This window comes from Rhinolophus sinicus, linkage group LG05, assembly GCF_036562045.2.
Source record: "Rhinolophus sinicus isolate RSC01 linkage group LG05, ASM3656204v1, whole genome shotgun sequence".
Lineage (NCBI taxonomy): Eukaryota > Metazoa > Chordata > Mammalia > Chiroptera > Rhinolophidae > Rhinolophus > Rhinolophus sinicus.
The window spans coordinates 79773922-79789445 of NC_133755.1; the positions used below are offsets into that span (position 1 = coordinate 79773922).

A 15524-nucleotide genomic window follows, 5' to 3' on the forward strand; every position below is an offset into this window, starting at 1 on the left:
TGGCAGAACCAAGGTCTGGTGTGGGCCTTTTGCAAAGACAGGATGTGTGTGTGCGTTATCCATGACAGGAGAAACTCTCACCCTCTCAGGCCTCAGGGGAGCAGTGAGATTGGGGAGCAAGGCGGGATAGACCAACCTGTGGGGACATGCTTGGACAGAGATGCTGACATTGCCCCAGCACTCCCTTGTGGGAACTCAGTTTTGATGTTAAAAAACGAATAATATTTTATTAAAATAAGTAAGAAAATAAATACAATGAATAAGAACTAACTTCAGTAAGTGAATAAGTAGTGAATTACATCCCATCACCCCAGGTCACTCCCGGGTGTTCCTTCCTGGCCTGACTACCCCCTCAGCCAGGCAACTCCTTGTCTGATTCCTGCCACCACAGATTTGTTTTACCTGTTCTTTAACTTCATCCTTCAGGAGTCCTGCAGCATGTGGTCTGGTTTCCTGTGCTGTGTCCACGTTTCTAAGATCCCTTGTCCGTATCGTGCACTCCCTTCCTGGGTGTCCTACAGTGAAGTGCTCTTTCTGTCCACCACATGCAGGCCACAAGGGGGCAGCAGAGGCTGATGGAACCCGGCAGATCTGGCTGTTGGCCTTTCTATTGTTCCCTGGGTTTCTCCTCCCACCCACACAGCACCCTCTTTCTGGGTGCCTCCCAGCAGCTGCTGCAGGCTGGTACTGCACCTCCCTCTGACATCTGCTGCTTTACAGAGGATTTCTGGAGCGGAGGGTTGGAGCAAGGGGTCTCCAAACTCTGGATCACGCATTCCTTTCAGTAACATATTTTGAGTTGTGGACAAAAAAGAGGCCCATGTACTAAACCTGACAAGCTCAGGGGAGGCCAGTGTGGATAAATTAACCACACAGAATGGTCTGAACATAAAATTCCTAACTAAAAGCAGGTCATGGCAGGTAGTCACATCCTTGACCTGTAGATTCCTTGACAAAGGTCAATCTTTATCTTACATGAGCCTGTCTGTTGTCTTTTTGCATCTAAAACATGACATACCCATGGAATGTCAGTCATCCCTTTTTCCAGACCCGTCAGGGCACAACCCACTGCGCCAGAGCAGAGACCACAGAACCCCTCATTGTTATCTTGTTCCCCGAATACCATCTCTACGTGCTGTAAATGTTAATTGTGAACTATCCTGCACCCACCAATGTAAAGGAAGTGTGTGTCTCTCCATTTTACTCTCTATCCAATCCCAGAGATTGCCCCACCCCTTCAATCTACCATCAGTGGATGTCTTGTAACCCTTCTTATGTCTCCTCCTTTGATTCTAATCTATAAAATAAGCTGCAAAACTGCCATTCTCTGGAGCATTCTCTCAATCCATTGAGAGCAGAGCTGGCCTCAGGGCTTCAGCCTACAATTCAGCCTGGGGAGACAAGTCTCCCTGACCCGGGAGGAACTGAGTGTCTGGCATCCTGGGGACTGTTAGAATCAGCCTCTCAGGGCTGGTCAGGCCTCTCCTGCCTCTAGTGGCCCTGATCCCTCATTGTGGCTCTTCCTGGAGCTTCAGAAGCCCTGCAGCAGAGCATCTGAGGTGAGTCCTGGAACACTGACAGTCTTACCCTCCTGCTCTGGGTGTAGACCCCTGGGCGTGTGCTTATGAAAATAGCTGGTTCATGCCTTGTGCTCAGGTAGCAGGTTTTAGCAGCTGACTGCGCTGGTTTGGAATAGGCTATATTTTAAAATGGGAAGTCATTTTTCTTTTAGTAATGAAAAGTCTTTCATGGAGTTGTTAAGCTGCTTGAGTATGAAAGGGGATGAGGGGCTGTATTATTCTGCTAAGTAAGTGGAGTTTACTTTATCCAACTTGAGTTTGTGCAGAAGAACCCAGAGGCTGAGGGTAGTCCCCAAATCTGTTTTGGGGGATCCTCACTATGTGACCAGAAAAGTTGGCCATCCAAAAATTTCCAGGGAAATGGATGGCTGATGGACTTTTAAGAGGAGAGGAGTCTAATATTCTATTCTATATACTTCCTATTCTGGGATGGATGGAACACTCTTTCCAAACCTCAGTACATTTCTGTTATCTGTGAAAAACCTGTGCTGTGCTAATTTAGGGAATCGAGGAGAAGCATCTGGGTTCCTCTTTAGTGTGTCAACACTGGGGGAAAAGAAGAGAACTGCTACCAGAATTAAGATGTAAATGAAGAAGAGAATCTTTAGATGCAGGGTGAAGAGCAGAAAGCTTTGGCCATGAGCATGTTTCCAGGCATCAATGCATTGCCTCTTAACACTTCCAAGTCCAATGGTAAGGCTAATGGAAAACCACAGCAAAAAAAAGGGCGCAGGACTATGGTGGACTCAGACCTTCAGAATGAAGGTGTGTTCACTGTACCAGGTAGAGAACTCTGACTTGCTGTGGTTCTCACTGAAGGTCGAAGATCTGGAATGGGAAGTGGAAGAAGGAAGCCAGATGATCAGTTCTGGTCTGCGGCCAATTACAGAAACAAGGAGTGAAGTAATAGCTTTGCATATTTTATCTTTCTTGTTGTGTGTGTGTGTTTATTTGCATATATTAACCATTTTCTTCCTCGCTCTTCTCCTTACCCTTATGCTTTTATTCAAGTTGTTGGAGGTTATGTTTATAATACATATGTCAATTAGAGCCTTTTGTTCGATTGTGTTCCCCTTCATAGCCTTGCTGATGTCCTTTCTAGTTGCTTCATCAATCACTTGGAGGAATGTTGAAATCCCAAACTATAATTGTGCGTTTGTCTATTACTCCTCTCAGCTATATTAGTTTTTGCGTCATGTATTATCATGCTTTATTTCCCCTCATACCTGAAGGATAGATTGTTATATCTTCTTAGTGGATTGATCCCATTATTATGTGATGCTGCTTTTTGTCTCTAATAGTTTTTTTACTCTGAAGTCTACTTAACGGATGTTAATATAGCTAATTATGTTATTTTTCAATGAATGTTAGCCATGTCTATCTTTCTCTATTTTTTTAATTTTCACCAATCTATATCATTGAATTTGAAGTGATTTTCTTGTAAACAGCATACTTGTATAGTTGGGTCATCTTTCTTTATCTACTCTGCCATTCTCTTTCTTTAATTGATATATTTAGACCAATTACATTTAAAATCATTATTGATATGTTATAGTGTATATATGCCATTTTATTATTTGGTTCCTGTTTGTTTCCCATCTTCTCTTCTTTATCTTTTTTCTTGCTTTCCTGTAGATACATCAACATTTTTTGTATTTCTTCTTGCTTAGTATTTAGTGTTTTTGAGTACATTCTTGTATTACTGTTCACATTGGTTGTTCTGTGCATTGCAATATACATATATGACATCAATATTTTACCGTTTTGTTCTACCTTTAAATGTCGTTGTCTTGAGTATTCAAAAATATTATGATTTTTGTTTTTATCATAAAGACATACAAAGTTCATGAGAAAAAGTTAGTCTATTGTATATATCCCTATTTCTTCTCTTTCTGTTGTTCTTTCTTCCTTTCTGATGTTTCAAGATTTCTTACTTTATCATTTCCATTCTGTTTGAAAAACTTCCTTTAGCCAATTTTTAAGGGTAGGTCTGATAGCAACAAATTATTTTAGTTTTTCCTAATTTATTTTCCCTCATTCCTGAAGGATAGTTTCATTGGATGTAGAATTTGCAGTTGACAATGTTTTCATTCAGCTCTTGAAAAGTACTATGTCACATCTACCAGGTCTCCATGTTTTCAGATGAGAAATCTGTTGTCGATTGAATTGATGTTATCCTATAGATAATGGTTGTTTCTCTATGGCTGCTTTCAAGGCTTTTTTGTTTGTTTGTTAGTTTTCAGAAGTTGAAAAATAATGTCTTAATTTGGACTTCTTTGGGTTTATCCTTCTTGGGATTTGCTCAGTTCTTGAATCTGCAGGTTTCTATCTTTTGTCAAATTCGGAAAGTTTTAAACTATATTTCTTCAAATATCCTCTCAGCCCTTCTTTTGATAGTCTGATGATATGAACATTGGATCTTTTATCGTTGTTCCACAGGTCCCTGAGGCTGTTGTAGTTATTTTACTTTATTTTCTCTCTATTGTAGAGCCTGAATAAATTCTATAGATCTGTTCTCAAAATTACTGATTATGTCTTCTGTCATCTCGACTTTACTATCAAGCCCATCAGCAAGTAGTTTTTTTGTTATTGTATTTTTCAGTCATAATTTCTATTTGATTCTTTTTAAAAAAGATTTTATTGGGGAAGGGGAACAGGACTTTATTGGGGAACAGTGTGTATTTTTCCAGGATTTTTTCCAAGTTGTTGTCCTTTCAGTCTTAGTTGTGGAGGGTGCCGTTCAGCTTCAAGTTGTTGTCCTTTCAGTCTTAGTTGTGGAGGGCGCAGCTCAGCTCCAGGTCCAGTTGCCGTTCCTAGTTGTAGGGGGCGTAGCCCACCATCCCTTGCGGGAGTCGAACCAGCAACCTTGTGGTTGAGAGGACGCGCTCCAACCAACTGAGCCATCTGGAGCTCAGTGACAGCTCAGCTCAAGGTGCTGTGTTCAATCATTAGTTGCAGGGGGCACTGCCCACCATCCCTTGTGGGAAATCAAAGCTGGCAACCTTGTGGTTGAGAGCCCACTGGCACATGTGGGAATCGAACTGGCAGCCTTCGGAGTTAGGAGTATGGAGCTCCAACTGCCTGAGCCACCGGGCCAGCCTGATTCTTTTTTATAACTTCCGCTTCTTTACTGAGAATTTTGATATTCATATGCTTCAAGGTAATTTATAATTGATTGTCGAATCCTATATTTGTTGGCTGCTTTAAAATACTTGTCAAATAATTTTAACATCTGATTCATCTTTATATTGCCATTACTTGATTATATTTTCTCAATCAAGTTGTAAATTTCTTGGTCTTTGGTATGATGATTTTTAAAAATTATAATTGTATCCTGAGCATTTCATATGTTATGTTAGGAGACTCTGGATCCTATTTAAATATTTCATTTTAGGAGGCAGTCTCCCTGTTCAGTACACAGCTTCTGGTCTACATCTGTGGGCAGGGGTTTTAATGAAAATTTCCAGGACCTTTGCTGTGTCCTTTTTCTTCTTCACTTATCTAGTGCCATTGGGGCTTTCACTGTTCTTTCTCTATGCAACCTGAAGGGATGGAAAGAGTTCCTTAGGCTAGGCCCCCTGGTGCTGCTAAATGGAGAAAGGGACTCTCTGGCTCTTATGGGGAAGGAGAGCACTTTCCCTTTCCAGTTATTGTCTGTGGGGCTCCACTCTGATAGTGGTGCCAGTTTGGCTGGTGGTCATCTGGTGGTGCCACCAGGTTGCTCTGGGGAAGGAATGCTCTGGGGGAAGAATAAGCTTCCCTGGGATAACTTCTTTGGCAAGACTGGGATCAGGAAATGCCTGATCTAGGTCACCTTCTGTTGGTTGGGGAGATATGACACGCACTACCTATATGTGGTTCTTCCATGCTCTGGAGCCCTAAACCAGTTTGCCTTCATCTTTCCACTTTCCAGAGTTCTCCTAGCTTATGCCTGGCTTTATAAGCATTGTTTTATTTATATCTGTACAACAATTCTGAGGTACATATTCTTATTGCTGTTAAACACACGAAGAAAACAAATTTTCTCAATGTTATTTGGCCAGTAAGTGGAACAGATCCATAATCTAACACCAAAGGCCATAGCTGTAATCAAAATAACTAATTTGGAACATTAATGAAATACATAAACATATAGACAGATCGAATGTATGTAAATATTTCAAGGTTAAGAAACGGTGCTAACCATTTCAAGATATGAGTAAACCATTGCTTATGTTTCAAATAAATAAGCAAATATGTATATTTATTTGTATAATAAGCTGAGTCTTAAATATCTTTTATAATCATTACCCTTTAACATGCACTTGCATTTCACAAACACATTTTAATTCTCAAGCAAAAATATTTATTATCTGAAGGAGAGTAAAATTAAATCATTATTTTTCTGCAGCAGGGGGTGGGAGACTTTGATCCATAGTATAGTGAAATTTATGCAAACAGTTAAGCTTTCAATTAAGGAACAATTTCTAAATTTTTTTTCTTGTCATATGTGAGGCTGGATTTGTACTACAGAAAGCAAATTATTTTTGTCAGAGAATAAACCTGTGCAAATAGTTTGTTTTACACTGTCATAACTTTAATTTATATGAGGTCTGACAATTAAATTCACGAACTTGCCACCTTGCGCTTACATTGGCAGCACTGTACAAACAGCTCGGTGAGGTTTCATGACCTTGATATGTCAGTGTTTCACAGCTGTGTTCGTGCCCATGTGTAGTGGTGTCTTACTGAGTGATGTTCATTATTGTTGTGTATTTTTGTGTGCCATCCTGAGAATGTCTGAGCTTGAATTAGAGCAATGAACAAACATTAAGTTTCTTGTTAAACTTGGCAAGAGTGAAAGTGAAATCAGGGACATGTTAGTCCAAGTTTATGGGGATAATGCCATGAAGAAAACAGCTGTGTACAAGTGGATTACATGTTTTTCTGAGGGGAGAGAACATGTCACTGATGAAGAGAGGTCAGGGCAGCCAGTAACGCGCATAACTGACGAAAACATTGCAAAAATTTGTCGAATTGTGAGTCAAAATCATCGGCTGACTCTGAGAAGCATAGCAGATGAAGTAAACATCAATAGAGAAATGGGAAAATCTTAACCGAAAATTTTGGCATGAGAAAGGTGTGTGCAAAAATGGTCCCAAAGGAGCTAGCTCACCAATGAACAATAGCAAAAGAGACTTGAAGTTTGCCAAGACCTTTTGGGGAGGCAAGACGATGTTTTGGGCCTTGTTATCATTGGTGATAAAAGATGGGTGTACCAATACAGCCTTGAAACAAAGTGTCACAGTGCACAATGGAAGTCAGCCAATTCTCCACGACCAAAAAATTCCATCAGTCCAATCAAGAGTCAAAATGATGTTGCTAAACTTTTTTGATATCAGAGGGATTATTCATTACGAATTTGTACCAACTGGACAAACAGTTAACCAAGTTTACTATTTGGAAGTGCTGAAAAGGCTGCGTGAAAATGTTAGACGAAGATGGCTTGAATTTTTTGCCAACAATTCATGGCTCTGGCATCACAACAATGTACCAGCTCACATGGCACTTTCTGTGAGGGAGTTTTTAGCCAGTAAACAAATAACTGTATTGGAACACCCTCCCTACTCACTTGACCTGGCCCCTGATGACTTCTTTCTTTACCCAAAGATAAAGGAAATATTGAACGGAAGGCATTTTGATGACATTCAGGCCATCAAGGGTAATGACGAAAGACGACAGCTGTAATGGCCATTCCAGAAAGAGTTCCAAAATTGCTTTGAAGGGTGGACGAGGCACTGGCATTGGTGTATAGCTTCCCAAGGGGAGCACTTCGAAGGTGACTGTAGTGATATTCAGCAATGAGGTATGTTGTACTTTTTCTAGGGTGAGTTCATGAACTTAATTGGCAAACCTCGTATCTGTGTTCTCTATTCTCTTCCATTGATCTATGTGTCTATTTCTCTGCTAATACCACACTATCTTGTTTACTATAACTATGAAGTAAGCCTCAGTATTGGATAGAGTGCTTCCTCCCACTTTGTTGTGTTTAGAGGTTGTTTTAGTTCTTCTAGGGCATGTGCTTTTCCACAAAACTTTTTTTGCTAAACCACTGTAGTCAGATTTCTGTTACATCATGCGAAATGCAACCCCTAATTGATAACTATCCTCAGTGTAACTACTAAAAAAAAATTATAGCAAACTCCTTCAATGAGGACAGCTACTCATGTGGGCATTTACTCATGTGGGTCTTCGGTCATACTGGTGAAGGAAAATTCTCCACATAAGAAAATCATGACCTTTTGAAATGGTCTTCTTTGATTTTGTGCAGAAGGTTATAGAATCCATTATGCAATAAATAAAGTAGGATAAGTTAATGTGAAATGAAAATGTCTCTCAGCAGATGCCTAAGGTGCGTTTGCTAAAGAGCCAAAGAAGAGAGGCATCCTGATGAAGCATCTTAAATGGTCATGGCTTATATTCCTTCCATTTCTTTTCATAAAATGCTTCTTTAGCTAATCATGCTATTCTTTCTTCAGACACATGTGACTACCACCTGGATCTCTGAAGCTCAGAAAGTCTGTCCTAATAACACACATACATCTCAGAAGTCCTGGGAATGTTGATCATGGCAATGACAGCTAACGGGCAAGGAGCTGGACTGTCAGATAGATCTATTGTAATTTCTATCTCTAGGCTGCAATCAACAATTCCTACTGCATTTTCAAGAATCTCCTTTAAGTGCTGTTTAAAACTTCTCTTGTTTATTTTGCCAACTCTATAAAATTGATGCTTACAAACTGTTACAATTCATATGCAAAAAGTGAATCATTTATAAGTAGGCACATCTCTTTTGAGCCATTAGATTAGCCTTCCCCAAATTCTGAGACTCATATTCATAACCAATCAAATTATCAAATACACTTGTTATTTGTTAACTTGACATGAAATAATTAACACAAATAATGTACTATATGTGGTAGCAAGGCAAGTTCTCCAGGCATACTGTTAAGCAAATAAAGCAAGTTGCAGTTGAATGTGTATAGTATGAACCCATTTTATAGAAAATAAAAGTAAAAAGCATATGTGCACATGTATAAAGTTTATGTGAAAAATTCATAACAATTTAATAATGATTACCTTTGGGAAGATGACATAGTGATTTTCCAAGCTTTAATGTATATAATTCTAAGTTGCTTGAATCATTTACAATTAAAAAATTTCATAGACCACTTGTATTATAATAATAAGGACAATCGGGGGGTGGTCCTTTATTAAACTAAAGAAAATTCTGGAGGAAATATGTTATTTATTAACCACCAATATCTTTTTTTTTTTTTAATGTCAGCAGCAACAACACTTCTTTTTCATAAATTTTATTGGGGCATATTGGGGGACAGTGTGTTTCTCCAGGGCCCATCAGCTCCAAGTCATTGTCCCTCAATCTAGTTGTGGAGGGCGCAGCTCAACTCCAAGTCCAGTCACCGTTTTCAGTCTTTAGTTGCAGGGAGTACAGCCCACGATCCTATGCGGGCATTGAACCGGCAACCTTGTTGTTGAGAGCTCGTGCTCTAACCAACCAAGCCATCCAGCTGCCCCTAATATCTTAACATGCTTCTCAATCCACACTATTTGTTCCCTCTGCCTGAAAAATTCTCCTTGAATTACTACTCCATGCCTCCCTCCCCTTCTAGTAATTTTCTGCTAATTCTTCAACTCTCCCTCAAATTCTGTCTTTTTCATGAAAAACCTCTTTAACCAACCCAGTCATATGCTCCCAGAGAGAAATCGTATTCCCATATAATTCTTACCATGGGTTATAATTATATTTTCATTTGGGAAATTATGTGTTTTATATCCATCTCCTCAATTAGACTGTGAGCTCCATGAGGTGAGGGACCATATCTGGTTCACCGTTATATCTCTGACACCAAGAACAATGTCAGGTATATGGTAGATACTGAAAAAAATATTTGTTGAATACGTTAATCATGAGTAACTTTATTGTTTAGCTGCTATTATCTGAAAGGTTTGGATAAATCTGACTTAAAAAGCCACACAATATAGGTGAGAAGAAAATCAGATTTTGAAAAAAAGGATAGAAAGATAACCTAACAATTTCAACTAGTTTGAAATTTCACAAGCCTTGATAATTTAACCCTTATAGATATTTAAAAGTATCTCTGTGTACAGAGACTTGGCATTAATTTATTCATTTTATTTATTAATTAATACCATTTTTTAAGCTTTCGGCCTTTTCAGACAGAGAAAATCATTGAGGCAGTCTTAGATTCATTGTAGTGTTTCCTCTTTAGTTTATAATCAACTACCTAAGAAGAAAAAAAGGCTCCTTTCCTCCCCTCAGCTTTTAAAATCACTCATTGCAGTTCTTATGAGCCTTATTTACATTCTCATCTTATTGGGTTTTTCCACGAATAGCTGTACTCAATCCAAAAGGTGTTTTACTCAGCATAGCTCCGATTTTATTTTCTCATTTTCATCCATTTTAAAGTTGTTTATTTCAAGATTTTATTTATCTATTGTCAAATTAACTTTTTATTGCTGTTTTCCTGACCTAGGGTCTACTTGAGGTTTTAAGAGGGTTGTGTCATTAGATAATAGTTAAATCTTACTGATTATTCTGTTTAATTTTAGAAAATCTGGTACCATTTTACAATAACTACATCTCATGCCACTCAGGGCAGGTCAGTGCATGAATTTAATTAAGGTAAGGTCACGAGATTCTTTTGAGGCAGAATCCCCCACTTACAACCACCTCCCAAGTAGAGCTTACCCACGTATCTGGAAGGTTGAATAACTCTCCTTACTAAAGAGGATGTGGCCCAAGGGCCTTGTTTTCAGAAAATTAGTTTGTGTCCAATGCTCTTAGTTATGTTCCTCTCTTTAATTTGTTAGGAACATGGTAAATGGTAAATATTCATTTTCTATTATTTTGTAGGTAAATTTTTTGCCAATAGTTTAAAATAAAATATGTAGAGAAAATATGCATATCACGGGCAAGTGTGTCGTCCCTCACTGGTATATCCAGGTGAGAGCTGAATCACTAGCACTTGAGAAAGTTGTAGAAGAGATTTCTATCCTGGGGGGCGATAATCTTAGCTGATATCAGGGCCTGTCCAAATTGGTAATACTTTATCAGGGCCAGTCTCCAGGTTTTCTAATGAAGGCCCAGGTTATTTTCAGGAACAGAATCTTGTTTCTTTCCTTTGATGTCTTCTTTCATTTGCAGTATGCATCCCAGCGGTGCTTGAATAAAACAGCAATCAGAGGAGATGCAGTGGTGAAAGTACTGAAGAATCACAAGAGAGAGGCCCTTTGTTGCAGTGCATTAACACAAATCGTGGATGTAAATGCAGCCCCACAGGTTCTGGGGAATATTTTTAATAATTAAAAGCTATGGCATTAGTAGTATCTCGGGGATATTATGCTTGACTTTGATGACATCTTTCATTAAAGACGACACACCCACAGATGAATGCTGGAGTATATATACTAAGAGAGTAGGACAGGCTCAGGTTATCCGAAGTGTAGATGAAGTCGTTGATTTCTTCTCTGGGACTTATATTTAGAGTTAGTTTGATAAAACCAGTTACCAAGGAACTAAAACATGTGGACACGAGTGAGAGAGCTCTAATGTTGCAATTTAGAGCCACCTGTTGTCTAAGCACAGAGTTCTAAATTTGCCCTGATTTTGAGGCAACTCCTAAGGAATGAAGGTTGGCATGAAAAATGGGAGAATCCAGGTTATTCATTCTTTGACTGTTTCTCAGGCACGTGGCTAAAGAAAACTGTTCCATTCAAAGAATGGAATTTGATTGTTTTCCCTACATCATGAGTCACATGGACACTAGTATTTGAATTACTATCTATAGTATTTAATAAATAGAAATGTCATGTAATGACAGTAAGTTTTGGCATTACAGAGTAAAACAAATATCTTGGATTCTCATAATATGAATCTATAGAAAATAGTATGTCTTTTCATCTATTTTATTTTTTACCTAATCTCTCATTTCTTATCTAGATCCTCAAAGCCTTTAATTGTTACAAGTAGCACAAAATAAATATGTTTGATAGAATTTGATAGTTATCGAGTTCAAAAAGTTCTGCCAGACTGAGACAGAGATGTTTTTTTCCTGAGGAGTCTTTTTGGGAGACAGTAATAAAGGATTAATTAAACTGATATTCTAGGCACTCCGCTGAGCTCAGGGTACAAGACGATGAGTAAAGGGCTCTGCTTACAAGGAACTATCATCTGTGGGGAATATGGACCCATAAATAGATACATTTTATACTCATAAATGAAATTTTGAAGTAGATATACTGATGGAGACACACACATGTGTTACAGAAGCACTAGGAAGTGACCCTGTAGTCAGGCCATTGGCGTAATGGAGGGGTTTCCTGAATATCTACTTGAGCTGAGATCAAGATTTGTAGGTGTTAACAAGGCAAAAGGGTGGGGTCTGAGTGGAGTAAAATAATGAAGGACACACCATGCAGAAGTGGTAATATGAACAAAAGGTAAACAGTGAGAAATTACAATGGGGAAGTATGACTAGCTCTAAGTTTCCAGATTGTAAATTTAAAGCAGAAAATGAAGAGATATAGGGCTATAGAGTTAGTCAAGGAACAGATCATAGATGAGAATATTTGCACATAAACGAGTTTTGCCTTCGAGAGTTACTGAGCAATGAGCAATCAAGTGGTATTATCAAACCTGAATTTTAAATGGATCCCTTTCGTGGTCACATGGAGAATGTATGTATAGGCGAAGAGCTGCAACTTTAGGAAATGGGAATGTTTTTTAATGAAATGCAAAACAAAGACCCCACAAAGAAGGCAAAGGAAATAGGCAGAGAAGTATCAAGAGAAACTACAGACTGCGTTGTTATGACTGTCAAAGAAGTAGATGTTTTGAAAAGTCAAAAGAGATCAACAGTAGCAAATGAAATAGCAAGAAGACAATTACTGAAAAATGTCCAACAGAATTCTAATCAGGAAATCAGTAATGCTTTTAATAAGAGCAGTTTCATGTGAGCAGTAAGGGCAGAAGCAAAGTGCTGTTGCTTATGGTGTGAATGACTGGTGAGGAAGAACTGGTGACAGAGGGTGAATACAATTGGGAGAAGTTTGTGTAAGGAGGGAAGAACTATTGGGTGTCAGAGAATGGATCTGGTAGCGAGGGTATGAATAGAGGCCCAGTGAAACAAGCCAGAAGAAAGGGAAAGGCTGAAGATACAGAAAAGAGAAGAGATATCTTACAAAGTAATGCCCCAGGGAAGATGTGAGAAGAGGAAACCTTAGAAGATAGAAGACGTGATACAAGTAAAAGGATTGACCTGATGTCAAAGACAAGTTTGATTTGTCTGTGTTGCTTATTCTTTATAGAACAAGATACTAGGCTGGCACAAGAAAATGTTGTTAACAGTTTCAAAGAGCATCTGGAAGATCAACCTTTTACCACTATTATAATATACCTTTATCTGAAGGGTGTGAATATGCATCTTCTCTAGGGAGATGTACTCACCAAGTTCAATACAAACACATTCCCTTCATCACTGCATCTTTGTGGATGCTCAGAATGCCTGTGTCGTCATCTCCTGTTTTAAGGCTTGACATGCTATTAGAAGTCTTGTGACAAAGGGAAATGTCAGGTTTTCCCTCTTCAAGGCTACTGTTATAACAATCTGTTCTTCTTTAATTAGCATTGATTTTCTTGAAAGTGACTATTACTCTCAAGTCATAATATTTTTTAATTGCTTGAGATGAAGAAAACTTTTTATTTCGTGATTAAAAGGAGCACTCTTTCTAATGTTTCCTGTTAATTGAAGATTTTGCTACTTTTTTATATCTCATCCATCTTGTGTTTAGATATGAATATTTTTCTTATTAACAGAAAACTTTGATGAGTGATATCCAATTCATAATAGGGATGAGAAGGTAGTATTATTAATAAAATTTTAAGTTTCTCAAACTAGTAGATCCATGTACCATGTTGCACTCATCCATGCACTTAAAACAAAAAAGAGTCCAGTCAACGTGGCAAAGTAGGTAAACTGCTGTAATTGCCTCTCATGACCACATAAAAATTACAACTAAACCAGAGAACAACCATCTCTGAGAATTGCCTGAAGCCTAGGTGAACAGAAGTCCTACAACTAAGGATATACAGAAGAAGCCATGTAGAGACTGGTAGGAAGGTGGAGAGGTGGAACAGTTTGGTCTCACACCTGTGGGTGGCAATTAAAAATTGACAGGGATACCTCAGCGGCAGAGATTCCCCCCTGAAGTCCCAGCCCCACACCAGGCTCCCCAGGCCAGGATTACAGAGCTGGGAAGAGAAGTCCTCATAACTTTTGGCTGTGAAAAACCAGTGGAGACTGTGGCTGAATGAGACAGAGTGCAGCTGCAGTCCCAGGCTCTCCTCTTCAAGGAACTGCATGTGGACTTACTCACATACGAACTCACTCACTCTAAACTCCAGCACTGGGACAGCAGCTGGAAAGGCACCAGGTACATACAGGGAGGAATTGAAGTGTCTGGCTTTAGGGTGAGGGCTGGAGGGGCAGCTTTTTCCCCAGACAGAAGTGTTATCAGAAGCCATTGTCTCTTAGTTGAGCCGTCTCCCACTCCTGGCATTCAGACTTGGGTTGCCACCATAGCTGAGTCTCCATCAACCTGGCTAACATCATTTGCTCCACTTTGGTGATTCCCTGGGACTCTGCCCCACCCAATAGCGGGCCCACTGAAGCCACTTCTAATGGCTCTTCCACATAAACAGCCTGTCCTGGCTCATGCTGTAAACTTTCCTAAAATCTCTCAAAGGTTCACAAACCCCAAATAAGCAGCACCTGGCCTCAGCATGCCACAAATCTTTTGCTGAGCCACTTGAAGTCCAGCAATGGCAGTAGCCAGTCTTGGTTAGAGGCTTGACCTCCAAGCCCAGGTGGGTGGCGGCCACCTGTGGATTGCTTTGTGGCTCATGCCAGGTGTCCCCAGTCAGGGCATAGACTGGGACTCGCCTTGGCCTGCAGGAGGGCCCCTGCAGGGTTGGCACTTCCAGGGGCCAGCTTTGGACTGAGTAAGAGCACTGACTGACCACCTTCAAAAATGACACACCCAAAGGGCAGACTGGGCAGGTGCCAGAGCCATGTTAAAGCAAATCTTGTTCCATAGGCTCAGCCCCTGCACAGCAGCTCCTCCACTGTGGTCACAGCCAGTCCTCACAACCAACCAGCCTGAGGGGCAATCCCTCCCACTGATGTGCAAATAGCAACCAAGGCTCAACTAAAACAGAAGGGCAAACACAACCCACACAAGGAACACACAGCAGCAGCACCAGCTCTGGTGACCAGGGAGACCGCGCCACTGGGGTCCATAAGACACCTACTACATAAGGTCACTCTGCTAAGACCAGGAGACATAGCAGATCTACCTAGTACATAGAAAAAACACAAGGAGGCAGCCAAAATAGGGAGAAAAATGTGTCCCAAATTAAAGAACAGAACAAAACTCCAGGAAAAAAACTAAACAAAATGGAGACAAGCAATCTACCAGATGCAGAGTTCAAAGCACTAGTTATAAGGGTGTTCAGTGATCTCAGGGAGAACTTCAACAGAGAGATAGAAAACATAAAACCGGACATAGAACACAAAAAAGAACCAGTCAGAAATGAAGACTACAATAACTGAACTAAAGAATATGAGAGGGAATCAATAGTGGATTAGATGAAGCAGACGATCGAATTAGAGATTTAGAAGTTAAGGTAGAAGAAAACACCCCATCAGAACAGCAAGAAAGAAGAATCCAAGATAATTAAGATAGCATACCAACACTCACATCATAGGGGTACCAGAAGGAAAAAAGAGAGATCAAGGAATTGAAAACCTATTTGAAAGAATGACAGAAAATTTCTCTATCCTGGCAAAGGAAATAGACATA

The 15524-nt window shown here is 39.7% G+C and overlaps 1 long non-coding RNA gene across 1 annotated transcript; it reads left to right on the forward strand.

The window, feature by feature from the left end:
• The first annotated feature begins 1279 nt into the window (after nucleotides 1-1279).
• On the forward strand, nucleotides 1280-8635 carry LOC141571857 (uncharacterized). Its single transcript, XR_012496911.1, has 3 exons — nucleotides 1280-1559; nucleotides 7230-7425; nucleotides 8099-8635. It is a non-coding gene; the product is annotated as an uncharacterized LOC141571857 (long non-coding RNA).
• Nucleotides 8636-15524: the final 6889 nt, after the last annotated feature.